We start from the raw sequence: 23290 nt of genomic DNA on the forward strand, positions 1-23290 counted from the left end.
ATGAAGATCAAGCACAACTCAAATATAAATTTTGTGGTTATCAAAAACATCTCATCTGTGCTGTGACTAAAAGGTACAATACCATGATTTGCTGTTTCAAAAGGTCAAGTACTGTACTTCCAAATCTAGCTTTGTCCACTTTCCTACCATCGCACATGACAGCAGTTGGATTTGGCCATTGTCTAATACTAATCCATCTAACCACACTGAACTGCTCTGGAATAGCAGTAGGAGTCAGTCTTTAAAAAGATTTCACTTGAAAGGGACTCATTTCCAAATGACATATTCTATTCATGCAGTGTAGCTGTAGCTGTTTGGTCCCAGGATATTAGAGATTCAAGGTGGGTGAGGTAGTATCTTTTATTAGACCAACTTCTGTTGGAGAGAGAGAAAAAAAAACAATTTTTTTTTCAGCCACAAAGAGCTCTTCTTTGGATCTGGGAAAAATACTCCAAGCATCACAGCAAAATGCGAGGTGGAACAGATGGTTTATATAACTAGTCAGCACAGGTATAAATAATGGTGTGCATATACCTTCAAAAGATGAGCTTTAACTCTACTAAACAGTAAAAATCATAGACTGAACAGAGAGACTGGATTAATGGTTTATTATAACATTAAGTAATCTACTAATGCCATCCTTTCATCCTGTGGCTGCAGACATGTTAACGGGCCACTATGCCTTGAATAGTCCTTTACCATATGTGTGTTAACTACTTATGCTAAACAATTTGTTCTACCTTAAACTTAGCTGTGCTACTTGAAGTGCCAGTGTGGCTTCTCTCACCATCAGAAGTTGTTCCAGCCAAAGGTATTATCTCACCCAGCTTATCCCTCTAACGATCTAGTCATGACATATCAAACATCTATTTCATTGTGTTCATAACAGAACAAATACTGCGGTCCTCAGGAAAAAGACAATATGAACTTCAGTGGAAATGTTGCCAGAGAGAGCACTGTATAATAGGATGTGGTTTCAGTAGAGTACAAACAGACAAGGTAAAAATACTGTGGGAAGAACAACCTGATTAACCTGAGGAAAACCAATAACGTTTACTGAGTCTTTGAGAAGTTGATACAATACCTGCCTTCTAATGAGACACTTAAACAAGGGAAGCTTGAGGTAACTGATTTATCAAATAATGAACACATTAATTCATTATCCAAAGACCACTGATGTCAATAGAAAGAGGCCCAAATATGATGTAGTCCAGGCTGCAGCATTTGCTAAGACCTAACAAGCCTGAAAGTGGAAATCAGTATTCCCTTTAATTTTTTCCATCTCTGTGTGGAATAAATGCTGTTGCGTGCACCAAGGCATGTGTGGATGTGCACCACCAGCAGAAACACAAGCTGCCAGGTGTGGACACTGTGGGTACTCTGCTAATCAGCTGGGTGGAATTTGACTTTCTCCTGGGTGGGTGCTTAAGCACACAGATTATAGGGAACACTGCTGGAGATCAGGCCATTTCACCTCCATGTTAGTTTTGCTCAGAATAGCTATTCATTTTATAAGAAAATATTTAGTGCTTAGACTTTATGAAATGCTTGTAAATTGCTGCATGCATTAATCTCACTTGCAATATCTGTATTCCATGCTATAAGAAAAAATATGTTTTACTTTACAACTTTCAAAATGTTTGCTCTGACCTTGTGAAATCAGGCGTGGGAGTAGTTCCCACCCACACCAATCCAGAAGGACTACCAAAATGAGATGAACTATCAAGGAACATTGCAATACAACAGATTGGTTAATGGCCCTATCCCCACTGCACCTGCAAAGTGCTATGTGGAAGAAAGTTTAATCCTATGGGCTTGTAAGCTGAATGAAGGAAATAAAGCAAAGCCACAGAACAAATTTCCATCTTGTTGGCTGTTTGATCTCTGAGGATATATTTACATGGTAATAGAAGCCCAGCATTAGTGGGACTTGAGTCAGTTAGAGAACCATGGATCGAGCATCTACATTGTATCTTAACCCTAGGTTAAGAATTTTCTCATGCATGAACTTATGGCTTTGGCATCCACACCACAGTGTACAGACCTAACTCAAAGTAACTAAGATCTAGAGTTCTTAGCACTCCCCTCCAAAAATGTGGCACCTCTACTACGATCAGAGTGCATTGTGAGAAAACATTACTGCCTTCCCTGCATATTACTGTAAAAAGTACATAACCAGCCACAGTAACACCATATGGTCAGGCAGGGATCAGCATGTCATCTCCCCATTGGAAACTGGGTCCTGCCTTCCAGCTCCTCAGCCCCAAAGGTTTCCAGTCCTCCCTTCTGCATAGGAAGTGTGAAGGCTGGGTCCTAGTCACTCAGCTGGCCTCTCAGCTTAGGTGCCTTATGGGGAGGAGGGATAGCTCAGTGGTTTGAGCATTAGCCTACTAAACCAAGGGTTGTGAGTTCAATCCTTGTGGAGGCCATTTGGGGCAAAAATTCATCAGGGATGGTACTTGGTCTTGCTGTGAAGGCAGGGGACTGGACTCAATGACCTTTCAAGGTCCCTTCCAGCTCTAGGAGATAGGCAATCTCCATTAATTTTTTTTTTATAGGAGAGGATAGGGGAACCCATGCCTTCTCTCTTCACCAGATTGTGGTCCAGGGCCCAGTGGCAGACAGGACGACAGTTACACTTGGCACATTGCAGTGCTAAACTGTCACCCTCCATGGATCACTTCCTACCCAAATCCATTAGTTTTACAGACTAAGCCACTTCTGCCAACTTTTCAATCTGCATGCTCATTCACTTCTCTCCCCTTCATAGGCTTTTACTGGTCTGCAAAGTCAGGCCTGAGGCAGGGTGTTCCTGGGCAGGACATCCTTCTCTGAGCTCAGGGCAGTTGTCTTCTTCCTTCTACTGCCTCCCCATCCTTGTTAAAGCCCTGCAGGCAGGACTGCTAGGGCAGCCTGGGCCCACGGCTGCTCAGTGTGGTGTTTGTAAAACCATCATAGGGCGGTGTGTCAGACCCATATCATATAGAATCATAGAATCATAGGACTGGAAGGGACCTCGAGAGGTCATCGAGTCCAGCCCCCCGCCCTCAAGGCAGGACCAAGCTCCGTCTACACCATCCCTGACAGATGTCTATCTCACCTGTTCTTAAATATCTCCAGAGAGGGAGATTCCACCACCTCCCTTGGCAATTTATTCCAATATTTGACCACCCTGACAGTTAGGAATTTTTTCCTAATGTCCAATCTAAACATCCCTTGCTGCACTTTAAGCCCATTACTCCTTGTCCTGTCCTCAGAAACCAAGAGGAACAAATTTTCTCCTTCCTCCTTGTGACACCCTTTTAGATATTTGAAAACTGCTATCATGTCCCCCCTTAATCTTCTTTTTTCCAAACTAAACAAGCCCAGTTCATGAAGCCTGGCTTCATAGGTCATGTTCTCTAAACCTTTAATCATTCTTGTCGCTCTTCTCTGTACCCTTTCCAATTTCTCCACATCTTTCTTGAAATGTGGCGCCCAGAACTGGACACAGTACTCCAGCTGAAGCCTAACTAGTGCAGAGTAGAGCGGCAGAATGACTTCACGAGTTTTGCTTACAACACACCAGTTGATACAACCTAGAATCATATTTGCTTTTTTTGCAACAGCATCACACTGTTGACTCATATTCAACTTGTGGTCCACTATGACCCCTAGATCCCTTTCCGCCATGCTCCTTCCTAGACAGTCGCTTCCCATCTTGTATGTATGGAACTGATTGTTCCTTCCTAAGTGGAGCACTTTGCATTTCTCTTTATTAAACCTCATCCTGTTTACCTCTGACCATTTCTCTAACTTGCTAAGGTAATTTTGAATTATGTCCCTATCCTCCAAAGAAGTTGCAACCCCACCCAGTTTGGTATCATCTGCAAACTTAATAAGCGTACTCTCTATCCCAATATCTACATCATTGACACTACATATAGACACTAGTGTGTAGTTCTATCCATATAGACAAATGTATAGTTCTATAAAAGCCTGTCATTTTCTTGTGTTGCAGCATAAGACTCTACATGAGTCTAAGCATGTTTCTCCACAGAACAAAATATGAAATTTCCCACTGTGCAGCTGTTCTGCTGTAAAAAATGAGTTACATGATTGTTACACAGCAAAGCCATCAAAACCATTCCTTTTTTTTTTTTCAAAAATAGAAATTAGGGTCTGAAATGCAGTATTTCAGTGCACTAGATGTGCATTTGTTTTGGCGTAGCCATGCTGTTCTGCTAGCTAAGAACACAAAAAACTGAACACTTTCCCAACTACTGTAATCAGGACCATCAATGCGGGTTGGAGAAGGGGCAAAGGGAGCAGCCGCCCTGGGGCCCAGCAATTTAAAAGGGCCCTGGGGCACCTGGGTGCTATGGCCGCTAACTCAGTCTGAGCAGCAGCTGAAGCCTGGGGCCATTCAATCTCTGCCGGCGTCCTGGGTGGCGCACACCCAGGAACAGGGAAGGTCTGGATAAGGTAGGCTAGCTTCCAGGCCAACCCCTTTCATAGGCCTGAAGCCATCCTTCTCCCCACTCCGGGTTGAGTGAAATCTGTCCTCAGCCCTGATTGTAATGGAGAAAAGTAGGATGTCATGGTCCCAGAATACAAGGAGCAAAAGCTGGAGGTAAGAAACTAAGATTGGTAAATTGAAATATACTCTGTGGGTAATCCATTTGTAGAAGTCACAGTCAATAATATTAATGACCTTTGCTAAACTGATAAAATGATTAAGATTATAGGCCCTGATCCAACAAATCACTAATTACATACTCATCTTTGAGTCAGAGGTGTCAATAATCAGACCTTAGAAGTCTGCTGTGAAGGCAGGGGACTGGACTCAATGACCTTTCAAGGTCCCTTCCAGTTCTAGGAGATAGGCAAAGGTTTGGACTTGGGCCATGGGTGGTGCTGAAATCAAGAACCAGTAGAAGCTTAAGGCAAAACCGAAGTCGGAGCCAAACCAGAATCAGAACAGTGGCCAGAGATTAAAGCTGGGTGATCAGAGTCTAAGGTTTTGGGAAGGATCTAGAGTGACCTAGAGTTCAGGTGCGGTTGTGGAAATACCTGAGTCTAGGGGTCATCTGACTTGGGCTCTGTTTAGTGATTGGCTGCTGCTGCATGCCTGAGGGTTGAGTCTCACAGGCTCTGTTGAAGTGGTAAGTCAAAGCTGCAGTGTGGTTGCTACCTGAGGGCTGACTCAACAGCACCTATTGAGAGTCTGGGATGGGCAGGTGCAGGCCCACCCACATCTAAAGGGCCCTTCTTCAGCCTATGGCAGAGGCATAGTGAAGGTGTTAGGCACCCTGGGGAAAAGGCAAAATTTGCGCCTCCCCCCACCCCTGCCGCACAGCTGAGCCCGACCCTGGGAGGAGGTGGGAGAAGCTTGTATTGAATCTTCCCCCAACCCCTCCAGTTTGGGGCTGGGTCCCCACACACACTAACCCTGCCAGTGGAGATGGAGGAGGGTCGGGCTGGGGGCAGAGAGGTGGGTAGAGGAGGAGTAGGCGAGCTGAGGGATGACTGGGGGAGTGGAGGGGGACTAAATTGATGCCCCCCTAGCATGGCTCCAGGGGACAACTGTGCCCCCTCATCCCCAGTCCCTCTTTGCTACGCCACTGGCCTACAGGGAGAAGCTACCAGACCCAAGACTCAAGTAAATATAGGGGATAACAAAAGATAAAAAACAGGGGCAGGCGTGAGAGCCATAGGGTCAAAGCAGGGCCCAGTGGGGAACACTGAGCAAAGAAGCCGGGACAATGCCCACTGCTCCTTGAAGGCATCCAGGGAGCCAGTGAATGAAAGGCAGCAGGCACAATAGGCCAAGGTAGGCTGAGCCTACCCTGGCACTACTGTGGCACACCTGTGGCCCCTTGGCACACTGTATAGACAGTGCCAAATTACAAAAAAAGCTATCTTGAAATAACATGGAAGTAAGCTATGCAAAGTGTGTAGCTCAGACTGTATATCTTATTTTGAGCTATGGTGCAGTGTAGATGCACCCTAAAATCCACAGTTCTCCTCACATATAAAATACATGCTTCAGAAAGGGCTAGGTATTACAGGGTGAACCTTTCTCGTCCGGGACTCCCTGGTCCAGCAACATCCGTAGTCTGGCAGGACGACAGATGTTGCTAAACCAGAGCGCTCCGGCCACGGAGATTGAGAGCAACTGGGAAAAGAGCCAGTCTGGCCACGGGCCGCCTGCAGGGACAGTGACCTGGGGGTAGAGAGCTACTGTAAATGCCAGGCTGGGGCTAGGGGACTCTGGGAGCAGCTACTTCCATGCACTTGGAGCCGGGGAACCCCAGGAGCAGCTGCCAAAATGTGCGCTATACAAACACACACTTTATAAATATATATATTTTATATGTAATACCTAGTCCTTTCTGAATCATGAATTTTACATGTGTCCAAGTGTAAGGAGAATTGGGGATTTTAGTGAGCTGTCTGTCATACAATAGTATTCAGCAGTGCTCTAAAATAAATCACTTGGAAAAACATAAAAGCTCTTTGTATTAGGTATTTCTGTCACTTCCTTCAGCACTGCATCTGGTGCTAGACTGCCTACTTTTAGTGTTAGGTAACTGTTATCACTAAACAGTGCAAGCTGATGAAAAGGGTTTTTTTAAATAGCTCTTCTTGCCAAATTACTATTTTCCTACTTGATTTCAACATGGTAGTTTCACTGTTAATTTTATTAGCAATTAAAACCAAACTGCACATTTAAAAACTCTTTCAATTGAGTAAAAAACTGGCAAGAACCTTCTTCACATGCTGTGTGCATTATGAACATTCTGGTGAAAACGGTAATGATGGCTCTAACAAATATGTTGAGCAGATTTCTTAATTGTTCAAAATTACTTAAGCCTCAGTGAACATTTCAAATTAAATCTCAGCTGAAATGATTAAAACTGATTTACCAACTCTTCTGAAGCCAGTTATTTTCATAAAAATCAGCTGGGTCTCATTTCTGCTGCAGCTTAGTTTTGACTTTGGACCCATTCACATGTCACTATCCACATGTATGAGAGCAGAATTTAATAAAGCCTGAAAGAGCACACATTAGTTAAAGGAACTGAGCCTGCAACCCTCAGTCCTGATGGGTAGACACTGTGAACTCAGTGGAACTACTCATTGAACTAACTCAATGTAGGTAAGTGTTGCAGGACAAAGGACAGATTCTCAGCTGGAGTAAAATAGTTCAATGGATTTATGCCACTCAACATCAGCTAAGGGTCTGGCTCTAATGTAACAAACTGGGGATCTAGTAAGGAAGGGCTCGGACGTTCCAGACTGGTGAAGAGTGGATATTTTCTAGAGGTACTTTGTCCTCATATGCAGAAGTAATAATTCAAAGGGTGAGCAGCATATGGCTATGCACGTGCCAATTTAGAAATGATCATGATGAATACTATCCAGCTCTCTCACCTGGAGGAAAGCTGTTGGAAAATGAACATTTTTTTTATAAAACTCTACCAGGTATGTCTCTAAGATGGGTCTTGACATGAGCAGAAAACCACAAGAGCGAGCTGGACTTCATTGGTGTAGGAGTAAGATGATAAAGGAGGGAAAAGAGGCCAAAAAGGCAACATAATTTATCAATTTATTCTGCTTATACTTACCAAATTAATTTTATTTTGATACTTTACCCTTCAAATTCCTTCTTGCTCTCCTCCTAATAATCAGAGTGTGAGATATTTTAAAAGCCTCATAAAAGGTACCTATGCAAGACACAGAACAGAGTTTCTCTACTGGCACTACAGGGTGAAAAGGAGAAGCTAAAGTGGCAGAAATAGAAACATTTCAGCATCCTCAGGGGAATCCTGTTCCCATGGCTCATCCAGATGAAAAAACAGAGGGATAGCTTTTCAGCTGGACTAAATAGCCATATCTCCTATGACTTCAAAACCTAACTTTTTTACTTGTTATTTACTGAGTGCTATAAGCTTGTATGCTGCCGCACACATAGAATAATAAAATAAACATGTAGCCTCTAAGAACTTCCCTGTAAGAACTAAGACATTATTTATACCTTCTATTGAAGATTTACAGCCCTATTCAAAGTTGCGTGACACTTCAAAGTTCTAATTTTTAACTCCTCACAAACCTGGAGGACCAGGCAGTGAAAATACTAATCCATACATGTGTCATCTCCACGCTGGATTGCTGTAATTCATGGAATCTTAAGGTGAATGTGAAGACAATGTACTAGCTCCAGCTGGTACAGCTTCTCTCTTGCTAAAGCTGTAGTGAGCATTGCCTCATAGGCTCATAATCCCTTAGGGTACGTCTACACTAGCTCATTAGTTCGAGCAAGGTAGGGTAATTAGGGCAAGCGGAGTTGTAAATGAAGCCCGGGATTTAAATATCCCGGGCTTCATTTGCATGTTCCCGGGTGCCTCGAGGAGTAACGGTATCTTTAATTCGAACTACCTACTCCGTGCCCCGTGTAGCTGCGGGCACGGAGTTCGGACTAAGGGGGATTTAAAAATGGCGGCGCCTGGGAACATGCAAATGAAGCCCAGAATATTTAAATCCCAGGCTTCATTTGCAACTCTGCTTGCCCTAATTTCCCTACCGAGCTCGAACTAACGAGCTAGTGTAGACGTACCCTTAGTGGCTTCTATGCTGTGTTTAATGCAAGTGTAATGTCTTGGTCCCAATTTTCAAAGCAACTAATGGATAAACTCCCCACTACATCAAAGTCCAAATTTCATCTATGAACCAATTGAACAATACAGATTACAAAACTCATGGTGAAGCATTTCAGAGCTGTGGACAAAGCATTCTTGGTCATGAACTATAGATCAGTTTCACAAAGGAGATAAGGTGAATTCAGTCTGGCCATCTTTAGGAAATGTTGCAAAATCTTCCCCTTTGACTTTACTCCATAAGTGATATTCACAAAACAACATCTTTTCAGTTCCCAAACCACTGCCAATGGCCCCCTCCTCAAAAAATAAGCAAAGAGCAGAGTTTTGACTCCAAATCAGGAAAGGCACCACAGCTTCCAGAGAGTCCACTGAGGACTCTTGCTCTTGCTATTGATTGAGATGGAAGGAGCTGAAATTATATAGTAATGGGTGGCAATATAAAATCCCCAAATGACTGATTAGACATTGACCAAGCACTTTAAGAAATAAGACTTATTATTTAATGTATTATTACTGGAAGGTTTTGCAGAAGAAGTCGCCATTTAGAAGGAATATGAATGAAAGGAGAAGGGGGTGTCCATTCAAAAGGGAAAGGATAACAAAGGGTGGGGAGGAAAACAGGAATGAAAACTCTAAATGAATATGTCTAGAATTTAGTATTCTTGCTTGCACAAGCATCTAAGAAAGTTAGCAGTCAGCATTCCTTCTGGGCCACAAATCTCCTGGTCGTGGTTGCTTGGGGGAGTGGTATATATTTGTCTTAAGTCTTGAGCAAGTTCTTCTGCTAGGCTGTGTGAATAAAAAATAATAAATGTGTTTTGTCCTGAGATGACACAAAAACTGTGTTTAATTCAAGACACAGAGCTGATTTTTTTTCAGAAGAAATAAATCACGGAGAGTGATGGTTAATAAGAAAAATATAGAGTGTTTTAAGCCTTTACTCGAATTAACCTGAGATGGGAAAGAACGATAATGCCAGAAAGTTTGAATTTTGAATACTAAATAAGTTAGCTATTGAGTGTTAATAGCCCTATTTAAGAGAACAGAGCATCAGATATATATGCTGTTAATGTGATTATCAAAACTATGCCATATGAAGATAAATAGTAATGATAGCATCATAATTATATCTCCTTCATAGAAGTGGATATCCATTTTTCATTATTGTTAGAGGTCAAATCTGGACATCGTCTCTCACTTTGTATTCAGTCCCTATTCAGACACAACTCCCACTGATAGTAATATGAGATTTCCCTGAATAGAACAGAATAATAAGTAAATCAGGATATGGCCTGTTACTGAATTAAATTTAAACGGTTTTTCCCCTCATCCTTTGTTAAAGCCAAACAGTATAAAATGCAGCACAGGTGGGGCAGTGTCTTGCAAAGGCAGCTTTAAGCATTTCCCTTTACTTGGGCTGATCCCTGGTCTAAGTAAAAGCAATAGTTCTAAGGCTCTCTTAACCTGCAGCAACTGCCAGTGATCCCAAAGGCCATTCCAGCAGCCATGGATAGCTGGGTGAGGGAAGTTCTGGACATGTTCTTAGTGCCAGCCAAAAGAGTGGGGATAAGTGGTGGTTTAGGAACGACTATGTTGTCGCTACATCTAGGGTAGCCAGCTATCTGATTTTGAACCGGACAGTCCAGTATTTGAGCTTTCTGTTTGGGAAACAAATTAAGAAAATACAAATGAGAAAATATAAATGTCCGGTATTTTCTAAATAAGATGTAATGTAGATTGTGATGTAATGTCAAGTGTGTCTGGTATTTTTGTTGAAACCATCTGGCAACTCTAGCTACATCACCAGAGGATTCTTTTACTGCGAGGTGGTTCTTTCACCAAATTTACTGCCAGTCATGGCAGATTGGCTCTTTTGTGCCAGAGACGTGGTGTAAAGTGGTCACACATAGGAGAGAATCTGGTCCTTTATCTGTTTGAGATCTCTATGTATAGCACAGTCCAACTAAATTTGGCAACATTTATTTTTGTTGAATGATCTAAGTTTTCAGAGCTGAGTAATAATTCTAAATTGTTAACAATTAAGTGTAACTTTTAGACAGGGACAAAAACTTTTGTATCTTAAAGATTTCAAGGGTGAAAAGATAGCCACTCAGACTGAAAGAAGCTTACTAGATAGCAAACAATTGAGTAAATAAAGCTGCATAATAAATACTGTTCAACAGTTTTATGAGTTTATCTTACACAATATTTAAATTTTAAATGAAATAATTAGCTCTAATCTTGTTTATGTCAAGTCCAATTTAAATTAATAAACATTACATAGTGTAAGTACTTTGTTAACGTTTCTGGACCTATATCAGAGAAAGGCAACATTAAAATGAAAGCCTTTAATTAATCAACTTCTGACTTTCCCAGGGAAATTACAATTTCTGAATGATTTCTCATTGTTTTTGTGAACACAATCAACCAGAATACACAGAAAGTAGGTGTTGGTTGGAAAAATCTGACTTGTTTATATATATGGTACTTGCATCTGACTCATGGAATGAAGGAGACAGGGAGCTATAACATGGATGGAAAAGCATTCAGAGAGTCCATTTGAAAGTTTGGGGAAATCCAGCAAAGAGTTTCTGTGGCTATCTCATATGTGCAATGTTTATGTGGGAAGGCTGCACTATTTCCAAACATATAGGCTGTGTCTACATTGGCACCCCTTTCAAGTAGGAATTAGAGATCCTCCAGAAAAGGCTTTATTTTCTGGAGAATCACATCTAGACTGGCGCTTTTCTCCGGCTTATCTCCAAGCTGGAAAAAAGCGGCAGCCATGTTAATGCAAATGCTGCGGGGGATATTTAAATCCCCCGCGGATTTGCCTATTCCAAAGTGCTACATTAGCATCCCTTTTCCGGAAGGGATGCCAGTGTAGACATAGCCATCGAGAGCTATTTAGTCTGGGTATGTCTACACTACCACCCTAGTTCGAACTAGGGTGGTTAATGTAGTCAATCAAAGTTGCAAATGAAGCCTGGGATTTAAATATCCCGGGCTTCATTTGCATCTTGCCGGGCGCCGCCATTTTTAAATCCCCGGTAGTTCGGACTCCGTGCCCGCGGCTACATGCAGCACAGAGTAGGTAGTTCGAATTAGGCTAATTTGAACTACCATTACACCATGTTCCTCGTTCCCTCTGGGTATTCGCTCAAAATATATGCAGCTTATATTTAAAATTGTCATCCATGCAAACAACAGGTAAATCCCAATCAGGAAATGTTTGGCCTCTGTCCTTCCTTTCACTCCCAAGACAGTCCTCACATACACATTGGCAATTCCTGGCAGAGTTCTACATTATAGAAATACATTAAAATACTTTATAGGACCCTCGATGTGAAGCTTACAAAATGCTTTAGAAATGTAAAATATGCATCAGACAGCCTTGCAGGGAAACATGCATAATTATGTTACCCATTTTAATTGAGGCTGCGTCTACACTGTGGAGCTATTTCGGGATACTAAAAGTATCCCGAAATAGCAATTCTGCATCTTTAAAGCAGACTGTTATTTTGAAATAGATTTTTTTCAAAATCGACACACTATTCCAGCGTTCCTGTAACCCTCGTTCAATGAGGTTAAGAGACATTTTGGAAGAGCACTTTATTTCAAAATTTGGCACAATGTAGAGAGCATGAAATTTTGAAATAAGTTATTTTAAAATTACCTTGAAAGAAGCTACACAATTTGCACAGTTTATTTCGAGGTAAGGATGCAGTAACCTGGGGTAACCCTGAGGAAGCAAGATTTTAAGTATAACACCAATGTTGCCAGAGTGACAAAGCATGAAAACAACTGTCAGGGATTCCCAACTCTCAGCTTCACAGCTCTAATCACCAGATTAGTCTGTTATCTAGCAAAAGTAATACTGATAAAAAAACAGCTGCAAAGCCTTATAGAGTAGCTACTGGATGTTTTGGCCTGTCATAACAACAGAGAAGCGGAAGATTAGCAATGTGAGGGCAATGTGAGTGCAGTGGCAGGGGTTTCCTTGACTCCAGACATCCTCCCCCCTCACCTCCCTTTTGCTGAGACTGCTGAAAGGAATCCTGCTTTCATTGTTTCTTGCTGTCACTCTGTCTTTCGCCTGTCTGATAGTATGTGCTGCTCTCACCACAAACTTTGTGATTGGAGAACTGAACTTGTTAAAGCAAGTTTTTGAAGTAACATCAGCTGAACTGTGGTCTATTCTGCTAGAATGCAAAATAGCACTCCGGTTATTTTATGAATATTGACTTCAGCACAGCTACATCAATTTGTATCAGAAGAAAATTTGCCCCCATATAACCTACTATATATTCCCTTGTACATATATTATATAAAGTGTGTACACAGAGAGGGTATGTCTACACTACCACCCTAGTTCGAACTAGGGTGGTAATGTAGGCAACCGGAGTTGCAAATGAAGCCCGGGATTTGAATTTCCCGGGCTTTATTTGCATAAAGCCGGGCGCTGCCATTTTTAAATGTCCGCTAGTGCGGACTCCGTGCCGCGCGGCTACACGTGGCACGGACTAGGTAGTTCGGACTAGGCTTCGGACTACCGTTACTCCTCGGAAGCCTAGTCCGAACTACCTAGTCCGTGCCGTGTGTAGCCGCGCGGCACAGAGTCCGCACTAGCGGACATTTAAAAATGGCGGCGCCCGGCTTTATGCAAATGAAGCCTGGGAAATTCAAATCCCGGGCTTCATTTGCAACTCCGGTTGCATATATATATATGAGAGAGAGAGAGAGACAGACAGACAGACTCTGATTCTGTTTCTAACAGAGTTCACTGAAAACTCCTGATTTCAATGGGAGCAGGACTGAGCTTTAAAGCAAGGGCCACATTCAATCTAGCTGTCCCCATGGTGCTCCAGTTGAAGAAGTCATATAAGAAACACTTCACCTTGCCCTGGTCTATACTCGGACCTTATTCCGAAATTACCCCCTCCCCCCCAAGTTGGAATTTATAAACCATGTGTACACCCTACCAACCCTGTTATTTTGAAATAATGGTCCATGGAACTCGAACCCTGTATTCCTGCTTTTCACACGAATTAACACTAATTCCAAAATAGCAATTTCAAAATAACATTAGTGTGGACACTTTGGGGCCACTAATTCTAACTAATTGGCCTCCGGGAGGTCTCTCTCAGCTCCCGAGTGCTTCCTGGGGCTCTATGTCCAAGGTAGCACATCCACATTAATGGAGCCTGCCTCGGACTAATTTTGCTGTTTCCTCAGAGTGAGGACACGCAAGTTCGAATTTGGTAAATCGGGAGTTCTTTAGTTGAATTTAGTTATTTCAAAATAGTTTCCTAGTGTAGATATGACCCTTGTGTCCCTGCATTCTACCCACCCCTCAGAGAGCAGGAATGCTCCCTACCAGCATTTTAATAGCTGTGGGGAGTTGTTGGGTGAAGGAGGAGCTGTATCCTCCATTCTTTCCTGGACAGCTGAGCTGGCTGGTGGGAGACACAAAGGGCTGCAGTAATATGTGTTTACCATGATATCCAGGAGCTCTGAGATATATTCTTTCTTCCACAGGAAGATTAAGCCTTGATTTACACTATGGAGTTTAGCTGACAAAAAGTAGCTTGTATTGACTGAATTATGACAGCATACACACTACAGCCTTGCTCCTACAGGTGTATGTGGCCTGCTACACCAACATAACATCACTTCCAAGAGAGGCACAGAGCTTCCGTCAGCATACTTAGGGTGATGCAATATCTGTGTAGACAGTGTGGGTTACATACATCAGCTATTGGCTGTGATTGTTGTCAGATGCTCCCACTGGACTCCTGGTTCCCCCCACCGCCAGGCTGCTGCACATAGTCTGGGCTCTGCACTCCTTCTTTGAGTTAGGCTGCCCCTGGACTCCCAGGTCCTTGTTCCCAGCTGAGCTGCCCCACAGGTTCCCAGAATTCTGCACCCAGCCAGGCTGATGCCTGGACTCCCCACTCCCAGCGAGGAGCCACTCGCTTTCCAGGCGCGGAACTTCCTGTATGGAACCGAGGTAAGCATCTGAGCTCCCTGCAGGGAGCATGGAGCCAGGAGCTCAGAGGACCAGTTGGGATTCTGGTGGGGAGCAGGGAGCGTAGACTTATGGGAGAGGAGCACCTAGGCTCTTGGTGGGGAGTTCTGCAGAATACAGGCTCTTAACCCCCCCTCCCTCAAGACTATTCCTCTAAGTAGATGGAAGCAGCAGCCCTGAATGTGCACCACCAATAGGAGGGTAGTGTGGACATGAACCAATGCGGTGGCTGTTCTAAGATGTTAGCATCGACCTTACTCCCAGATGTCGCCTGGAAGTGCTGGAGTTCTTCATTGCAGTCAACATAGGCTAATAACTATTGAATAGGACTGAAGCCAAGGACAGGGTCATTGCTAAAATATGCTCTCCTTTTTCATTAACAATTCCCATTAACTCCAGTGAAAGTTTTAAGAGAATAAAACTCAGTACAAACTAAACTACAGGATTGGTCCCTGTTTTGTTTGTTTCCCACAAATACAAAAAACCCATGCAACCTGTAGTGTTCTATAGAGACAACAATTACATTCTGAAGCTGGATGAGGAAACTAATTGTAATATTCCTTGCACTACAGATTTGGAAATCACTTATCTAAAAACCAGCCCCAATAGCAACTCACTGCAGTATAGCTAATAAACTAACTCTGGACTCTACTTTTTAAAGAAAGAGTTTACATTTCCTGCATGAGCCAACAGAATGCCCCAGGGTAACCTAACCCTCTCTAACCCTGGGATTAAACATCTGCATCTGGCATTTCCTAAATATTGTATAGACTACACAGCATCATGTGGCATTAGCTGAAGACATAATTTAGGGAGATTTAGCATAAGGAATGTACCAAATTTTAATGGCAAACTATAATACGAAAATTCAACAATGTCCCAGACAGGTCTGAAATTAAAACTGGAATATTTGAGCCTACATGCCTATTAAATACTTTGGGTCAAACTGTCCTCTTTGTTACACCCATTGAATCCCACTGAAGTCAGTGGTTATAACAGAAGGCACAGGGATGTGTCACTGGGATTAAATTCATCCCATTGCACGGATCTTACACAAGACACAGTGTGCTCCTACCATGCCCCATCAGCCCTGAATAAGGGAGAGATGTTATGCAAGAGGCCATGTAGGGACACATTTCCTCCATCTGCGTGCTGGTACGCTGAATATGCACCACTTCAAGACAGGCAGTTCTGAAGAGCTGGTTTGGTGCTGAGTCAGGAGAAGGGCAGCTGCATCCATGCTTAGGACAGGAATAGATAAAGTGGCTTGGAACAAGAAGTGCAGAGTGGAAGCAGACGCTTATTAGTCTACAGTCAAAAGTAATGGCTGAAGAATGGCTTCCCAGCCTGCCCTCTAGCAGGATGGAGGAAAGATGAATTTTGATAGATCTTCCCTAGAATATTTGCAAAAGGCAACTTAATTGGGCTTCACATGTCACTGTAGAAAAAATGGAAATGAGTAGTTTTCCTTCTCTGGTGTATAGTTAAATAAATCACACCGTTCCCCTCTTATTGCTTGCACCGTTGTATTATTAATCATTATCATCATGTAATTTTATACATAAAAGGACCAATGCATCATTTATCCCCAGTGCAGCCTTGCAACGTCTACAGGTGGTTTTCATTACACATATAGTGGATACCAAACAAGTAATAAAAAGTAGTAATATTATACAAGTTAAATTAATTTTATTTCCACTATGAAAAAACTTAAACCGACAACTTTAATTTAGTCCAGCATTTTTTGTATCCACAGGTGCAGTAAGGGATAAGACTAGTACATAGTCAGAGAAGATACTTTCTCAGCTGAACTCATGAAATTCTAGTTGTTCATCTCTTAGTAATACTAATGACAACCATGTAGTTAAATCCCTGCATACTACATGCCCCAAAAAGATACATGCCTAGAAGTATTTTTTACAAAGTTATCGCTAAGTATCACATTTAATCTAATAAGACTGAACCATATACAAAACTGTAGCCAAGAAGTCTCAGAATAGTCACAAATATAGGCTTAGATGAGTATTTGTCAATTGAATGCAATTCAGGATACATAGTGACAATCCAGATTATCCTTACATGCTAGTTTTTCACTTTATAATACATACTGCAAGTGAACATTACAAAAATATATCTTTACAATAGGTATTCCTTCTACATTATGTCTAAAATACTTCAGTATAATACTTACGGTCCATTTGTCTTTCAGACTGCAGGAGATTTAATTCTGATTTACCGTGATTTATTTATACAGTGAGAGAGTGAGCAAGAATTAGCCTTTAGGCTTCCACCAGACTTGTTCTCATAGCTGGATCTGACTCACTGGAAAAATGCATGTACAATATTTACCTGAATTACAGCTCAAACATTTTAAAGATTTTTATCATGATCAACTGGAAAATCTAAGGCTATAGGTTATGAGTCATGTTTCTGAACTGGAGGCTCTATTGTAGACTTTCAGAAGTTTTAGCCATTTGAATTGTTCTGGTGGGGGCATACCACCAGACTTCTCTGCAGAAACTGTGGTTTTCACTGTTTGGAGACAGAGGGGGGGAAAAGGTGACAATCAAAATCAACAACTCTGAAACTGCTTTAGAATATTATAACCTTGTGCCCAAAGACTCTTTTTTCACACCAGATTGATGTCATATGCTGCGTGTCAGAAAGACAATCACTACTCAGCTTTACCTAGAAGTCATTTTACTCTTGATTAAATTATTCAGATGCTATCACTCCAACATGAAGACAGACAAGGGATATCTGAAATTTTCAATTTTCCTCTGTAGTTTTAATGGCAGCACTTAATAGTAAACATTGTTGTTAAATGATTTTTACTGTATTATTTATTGTACATAAACATGCTTTGAATAGTGGTCCTATGCAAGGATCTAGAACTTGTAAAGCTACTCTTGTGCTTTGAGGACTCATAAATAACGGTAACAATTAGGGATGTAAACGAGTAGTCGACTGTTCGACTATCCGATAAGCTTATGCTTATCGGCTAGTCAAATGGAGTTCTCAACTACTCGCTTCTCTTCAGCATTACTGCCTCTGTACAAGGCATACTCATATGTATGAGTGGCAGGAAAGGTGGGGAACAGGAGCTGGTGCTGGGGGGAAGCTGGCTTAAAAGCTGGTTCTCCCCAGCATTGTCTCTGTAGTGCCTCCTTTCCCCCCACCTCTATAAAGGAGGGATAAAGGAGGCTGCTTCAGCAACAGTCCCTGTCCGCTGGTGTCCCAGCGGTGAGCTGGGACTCCCTGGATACATTGGCTGCTGCCCTCAAGCAGCCTCTGTTCACATTGGCCCCAGCAGCAGCCTGTGTCCATGCCAGCTCTGGCACCGTGAACATGGGTTGCTGCTGGAACAGCCTCTGCGGTGGCTAGGGTTGGCTGCGGGCAGGGGCTGTTTCAGCAGCAGCATGGGCCACCATGAACAGGGGCTGCTGGACCCAGTGTGAGCCAGGACCGAACAGTCCTGGCTTGTGCTGGTCCAGGACTTTGCGCCTCTGCATTTTAAATGTAGTAAGAGCACAGCGGCTCTTACTACATTTAAAATGCAGAGTCACAATGGATTCCGGAGCCAGCGTGAACTGGATTGCTCAGTCCTGACTCTAGCCAGCTCTCACTGTGGCCTTGCGGAGGGCCTCCCTATTGACTAATCATATAGTAGATACAAATTGTATCAACTACACGATTAACTAGATAATTGCAATTTAACATCCTTAGTAACAATTTGCATCTGTGAGGTCAATGCACTGTACTTGATCCACACATGTATCCTGTGCGTGGATCCTGGGCAATATACAGTATGATCTGCAAAAGATTTGAAGGTCAGACATATGTCTAAAATACATAAATTGTCTGAGCTTAAATTAGCTTTAGTGAGAAACTCCAAAGTGAAACATAATTTCTGAAATATTTGGGGAAAAGTTTCAAAAAGATTCCATAATAGAAAGTGGTGATTTAAACTTCTTCCATGCCCTAAAAAACTTGTGCACCCATCCTATTATGCATTATATATACTTTTATAGGAAGGGCTGGCTTGTATCTTACAAGTTCTGCCCTGTATTGTAGCTGGAAGAGCATCACAATGCACTAGTAGGTGCTTCAGGAGCCACTGTGTACAATAACATTCTTTGGCATACAAGGAGAACATGGTCTATGCCAGGCCATAGGCAATATGGTCTCCTTTATATATTCGCTTTTGGGATGCTCACACTACAAGCAGTGTATAGTTCTTGCACTCAGGTAATTGAAAACACTAAAATTGCAGGGCAGAGATTAGAAGAGGCAGAAGAATCTTTTTGCCCTTTCCTCCCAAAAAACAAACTTTGTGCACCCTGGACACAATTCTGCTTCCACCAAAAGGAGTTATTTATCCCACTAAGGGCATGTCTACACTTTCTGAGAGACTGGCACTGCAACGATCAATCCCCTGGGGGTCAATTTAACAGGTCTAGTGAAGACCCACTAAATCAGCCACCGATTGCTCTATTTTCTACTCCAGTACTCCACCACAATGAGAAGCATAAGGGAAGTCAAAGAGAGAATTTCTCCTATTGAGCCCCACAGTGGAGACCCCGTGGCAACCTGACCTCAGATATGCCAATTTCAGCTAGATTGAGATTGCTCGATAGTGTAGTCCTGCCTTAAAAGTCACAGCCTACAAGCAAAAGCCTACCACACAAGGAAGTATGAAATGTAGCATGTTACAGACCTGTAGGTAAACTTTAGTTTCACTTGCCCAGGCATGCCCATGGAATCTTATATGGCTCGCTTCTCCAAAGTGATAAGCATCTGCCTGTTCCACTGAGCTCTTACAATTAAGCCCAGTGGGGGGGAAAGCCATTTTTGAACATGAGATGTAGTACTTAATCATTCATTTAAAGAGCACTTCCTTTGTCATCAGCTTGACAGTATTTAAATGAAAAGATCCTGACAAATCACCGCTTGTTTTCAAGCAGGAAATGCTTTCAAAGATTGGCATTTCTCATGTATAGAAAAATTTACAGTAATCATGTCCTGATGACAACCTTAAGAGAAGACTTCTATCTAACTGGAATGATCTAATTTATCTTTCATACAATAATACCCAGTGGCTATTTTCAACATTTCATTATCATGGATATTGAAGACAACACAGGAAATTAATGTTTTAAGAGAATCGTGTATGGCCCACTTAACTCTTCCTTTGATTGGCCACAAAATATAAGAAGATCATTTGTTTCCTTTGTATACATGCCTGAGTAATGAAAATAACACTATTTCATAAATTACATGCAGAAGCTTTAAGAGCAAATCCAAGCTAATCAGTATAAAGAGTTTCTAATTATTTCATATTTCTATATAAATACATGTCATGCAATTTCCAGAGTCTGCCACAATAACTCCCCACCTAAACAATACATCAGTTTCAGGATGTAATTTACTCATTACTCATTGTGCCAACTCCTGATAGTATCGGAGTGAAGGGGAATTTTGCTATTGGCATCCATGGGAGCAAGATTTGAACTTTAAAATGGAGCCACCTGTCAGCTATGAGGTCCAAAAAATAGCCTTTGAAAGGAAATGACCATGACTTTCTATGGCCTAGACCGAAAGAAGAGTTGCAGTTGAGTAATTGCGACGGCACGTTGGGGTTTTCCCATCTCCTGCACCCCTGTAATGGCACAGACTCCACCAGCCAGTAGAATAGAGGCTGTTTATTGCTTCTCCAGGATACAGCACAGCACAGATGTAATCTGGTTACAGGGTAGGCCTAGGATGCCTCAGCCCCCCTTGAGATGGGGGAGACTGGGCCCCTAAATTCCAGTCCCTTTCCCTAGTCTGTCTCCTCCATGCTCCCAGACAGAAACTAACTCCCTCACTTCCAGCCCTGCCCCCAGCCAGGGCTCCACTCCCCTTTTTCCCATTCTTCTACTCCCTGGGAGATAACTGGTCAGACAGGTTTGAAGCCCCCTTGCATAAAGACTCATCCCCTGCCCTGCTGGGCAGTGCTGCAGCCAGAAGCCAGTGGAGGTCACTCACAACCCAAGCTTAGCAACCAGCAAGGTACCCACACTACGTCACAGTAATCTCTTGACTTTGTCTCATCCTACCATAGGTGCTGGAACTAGGAATACCGGGGGGTGCTGCAGCACCCCATGGCTTGAAATGGTTTCTATTATACACATGGGTTATAGTTTGGTTTAATGGCTCTTAGTACCCCCAGTATAAAAACTGTCCCAATACCCCACGTTTGCTTTACAGCATTACGGCCCAGTCTCTCACTTGTCCTAAGAATACTTTGCACAGCTTTAGTAATTGAAAAGGCTCTTAAGGACAGTGCAGACTGACACACACTTTAAAGCCATTTTATACTGCAAGCATGGTGCTAAAAAGCCTTTGTCTAAATGAAAACCAGGCCCTAAGCCCCTGTAACCATGAGCTCTCTGACAGTTGTTACTCCTACTATACACTTCTTACTGAGGTAAGTCTCCCATAGAGGTCAGTATGGGCTGAGAGTATTAACACATTTTATTTTACTAGGCAGCAAAGAGGATCCAAAAGAACACAGGACCAGATTTAAAAAATGTTTAGGTGCCTATTTGCATTTTTAGGCACCTTAATACTGTCAATAATCTGGCCCATTGCAGCCAAACACTGTTTCTTTGATTTCAGCATTTGCAGGGGAATAAAGGAGGGCAACATGGAATTCCTTTTTCTTTGATATTTACATTTATAGTTTGTAAAACAAATCAGTCTAACCATATATTTTAAAATCATGATCATTTATGTGGATGACTGAACTGCACCCCCACGTTAGCATGCATCAGATGTCTGGGACCAGAAAGACATGCTGAATCTGCAGGTGTCTGTATAGCCAGCAAAAAAAAAAAAAAAAAAAGGATAAAAAAGAAGGCAAATGGAATCCTCAAGCTATAGTGAAGAATGCACAGTCCTCAATTTACAAAACTTCACAAGTGCTCTTGATGACATCTTGATGGCACCACCATTTCCACCACCTCAGAAAGACAAAAATAATTTATCTTTATGAATGAGAAACTGAGGCACTGAACAACTAAAGTAAAACCCCAGATCTCTGCCTGGTCCAGTGCCTTAAATACAGCACCATTCTTCCCCTTCAACAGGTATCCAACACCAGATATATTTGTGTAATATTATAGACAAAATAAACCAATTAAAATAATTCATCGAGCCCTAGTTAATCTTCAATGTTCATCTTAGTAGTAAAATTATATTTGTGAGAGCTAGAATGACCCTTCCTCTATAGCACAGAGTTACATAACCAGCTTCATTGAAGAGACTTTTTTCAGATCTGTGCCAAATTATTAATCAAGGCTGAGATTTCTGCTCTCTATAGTAATGCAATTACAGTAGTTTCTTAACATTGATCAGTGCTAAATGATGAAAGCACTTTTTAAGAAAGTCAGCTTTCAAATCAAAGCATATACAGTACATCCTTAACTTAATTTGGGAAGTGGAGTAAAGCTGAGATGTACTGTTTTGTTGAGAGTAGTGAGAATTTGTTGCCCAAACTGACATGTTATAACTGCTTTATAAGAAAAATAGCCTTTGCTTAACATGCCCCACCCAGTATACATACCAATAATCACTTAAAGGAAACGCTCCGGGCACTCTCATTCTTATAAAACCCAAAAGATTCATAGACATGTAATCTTTAGAGAAGAATTGACTATGCCATGAGAATATCTGATTACAGTATTTGCATTCCGGCAAAGGTTTTGGAAAGTTCATAACATCGTCTTAAAAAATGTACTACTGCAATTGCACTGGAATGGTAACACTGTGATGCATGATTCTTACTCATGTAAAAATCTCAGTAGATCAGACTTGATTGAAAATTAACCTGTTTGTATCATCAATATACATTATATTAATTATTATTAAATAATTGTTATACTAGTTTCCTGAGGCCTGATTAGATTTGGGGTCCCACTGTTGTGCTAAGCACAGTACAAACACATATAGAATAAAGGCACAGTATTTGATCTGTAGTCAGATCACCTACATTCATGAAGCACCATTAACTTAATTGAAGTCCCATATGAGTACAAAAATCTGAATACAAAATCAGGGTCTTAGACAGCAAGAGTTGAGGTTCTTACAAATGTTCTATATACATTTGCAATTTTCGGTCATTGCTATTAGCAGTGTATGCACATGTGAATACATTAATTATTCAACTGTATTAAAACTACAGAGTAGCATATGTGCTAGTTGTCCTTGCAATATATAATTGATGTTAACACTGCAAATGAAACACTTATGTTGTATGAATTAGTCCTTGAAGCTGTTATAGTTATTCATACTTTCAGCTTTTTCATTGCCAACCTTTGGTACAGCAGCCAAGGCAACAGAGGAGAGAAAAAAGCATAGGGAACTGTTATTACCACTTTCTGTTCTTTAAAAATTTGGAATTAGTGATTAAATATCATCTGATTATTTGCTTTGCAGCTTGATTAAATCTGTCAATTAAGAGTTTCATTTTATATAGTGACAATGCTTTCTGGTATCTGCAAATGGAATTCCCAATATCTAGCTCTGTGACATTTCCTGTTTCCATGTGCATTTCCCCCTGTTGCTCTTAGGCTTAAAA

At 41.8% G+C, this 23290-nt stretch overlaps 1 protein-coding gene across 8 annotated transcripts in view; it reads right to left on the reverse strand.

Annotated features, from left to right (window-relative positions):
* Positions 1–23290, reverse strand: part of NCKAP5 (NCK associated protein 5) — a 652533-nt gene that overhangs the window by 439389 nt on the left and 189854 nt on the right. Inside the window, exon 1 of one of the 8 annotated variants that reach the window (XM_075933272.1) lies at positions 16862–17098. The exons of the other annotated variants lie outside the window; for them this stretch is intronic. The gene's annotated coding sequence lies outside the window, so the exon portion shown is untranslated. Of the gene's footprint in view, positions 1–16861; positions 17099–23290 lie in introns of those variants that run through there. 8 annotated transcript variants of the gene reach the window in all.

Source organism: Pelodiscus sinensis, chromosome 7, assembly GCF_049634645.1.
Source record: "Pelodiscus sinensis isolate JC-2024 chromosome 7, ASM4963464v1, whole genome shotgun sequence".
NCBI lineage: Eukaryota > Metazoa > Chordata > Testudines > Trionychidae > Pelodiscus > Pelodiscus sinensis.